Below are 1,863 nucleotides of genomic sequence, written 5' to 3'. Positions count from 1 at the left end.
GTGCAGGTGATGTTCATTACTGGGTGAGCTGGCAAGTGGTGCTCACCTGCCAGCTCACCCAACGAAAATTTGGTTTTTAATACACTTACACATTTATTGGGTCTTTCCTTCACCTTCATTCAAGCACTAGGGTATTACAGTAAGTGTTTTAATTATAATATTTATTAACGTTATTATTTTTAATTTTTATTATTATTAGTATTATTATTAACAGGAGAGGATCGAGTGTGTGTGTGTGGGGGGGGGGGAAATGGTACACATGTCCACATCCCAATGCCCGCCCTTCCAGGACTGGGGGTGCGGGGGTGTACAATAAACTATACCCACATCCGGCGGCAGCTTGTCGAAGGCGGAAGTGTAGCCTAGAGAATTTGTCATGATAATTAGTGATGACTCTTATTTTGATTATGGGTCTGTAATCCAGTTAAGCTTTTATTCTTAATTTATATTACAATGCTGGTAAAATACACTTCTTGATGATGAGTATGGAGTACAAATGAACTCATTGTGTACCCAAGTTCAAGTTCAAGTATGTTTATTGAGATAAGCAATAAATAAATCTCAAAGGGATAGAGTAGCTTAGGCTATTTCAACCCCCCTCTAATTCAAGTCCCTCAAGGGGCGCACAAATACTGTGACTACAAATAGACAAATAACATTACAAGAATCCAAACAAGAATTGTGAACCCTATACTCACAGGATGAATATAGGGTACACAATAAACTACCACTCACATCATGGGTATGGGTTGCACAAGAAACTATCGCGCAGAGGATGAATATGGAGAGCAAAGTAAACAAAGATTCACACGATGAGAAAGGGTTTCGCAATGTCCTATGACTCACAGAATGAGTATTAGCTGCACAATAAACTACAGGTCACAGGATAAGTATGGGTTGCACAATAAATTACAGGTCACAGGATGGGTATGGGCTGCACAAACTACCGGTAACAGGATGAGTATGGGATGCACAATAAATTACGGGTCACAGGATGAGTATGGGTTGCACAAACTACTGGTAACAAGATGAGTATGGGATGCACAATAAATTACCGCACAGAGGATGAGTATAGGGTGCACAAACTGGTTGGGTAAATGGAAATGGTTGGGTACATTTCCTTTCACCTAATGCGACTATTCATGTGTCCGGACACCGGCGATTGTGTGGTATTGGCTATTTATTTAACCATAACTTTGCATTCATTTAATAATTATATTAAGATATGTTTTCCTTGAAATGTAGTTACATTATCGTCTACATGGCTTTATTCTGACATAAAGACCTATGGCGTTACTTTGCATATATGCAAAGTAATTATAAAATTGATTGGCTTGTGTGGAGGCCTTCACACTCCCTGAGCGAGCCATCAAGTAACTATAAAAAGGCATATATCTTAACTTTCAATTCAGTTATATTTATGCCAAAGTATTAACATGCAGCTTATATTTATGTCTTTATGATGACATAGAAAACTTCGTTTATTACAATATCTAGATTAAATTAACATTGATCTTCGGAAGGTCATAGTTCCCATATCGGTAAGGAGAGCGTCGGCCATGAAGCCTTGTTTAAAGTATGAATATTTTTCCTCTCTAATAAGGTATAATCTCTGTGATGGATTCACAAAAACTATTTTATATCTGCCTTTCTGATAACATATACAAATATAATCTTTATTTGTGAATATTTGTTAATTAAGCAATATATCAGAGGGCGTGTAGGGTTCGGTGTTCAATGAACGAAAAGGACTGGATCACTGTGTACAGGAGGCTGATATGGCAGCAAACACTCTCCTGGCGACCATATTTCTTGGATAAGTCGCTCCACACAATTGTCGCTTGGACCGTCGACTTCCTATGG

This window comes from Procambarus clarkii, chromosome 72, assembly GCF_040958095.1.
Source record: "Procambarus clarkii isolate CNS0578487 chromosome 72, FALCON_Pclarkii_2.0, whole genome shotgun sequence".
NCBI lineage: Eukaryota > Metazoa > Arthropoda > Malacostraca > Decapoda > Cambaridae > Procambarus > Procambarus clarkii.
The sequence above is the reverse complement of the archived record's forward strand: the minus strand, read 5'-3'. Positions refer to the sequence as shown.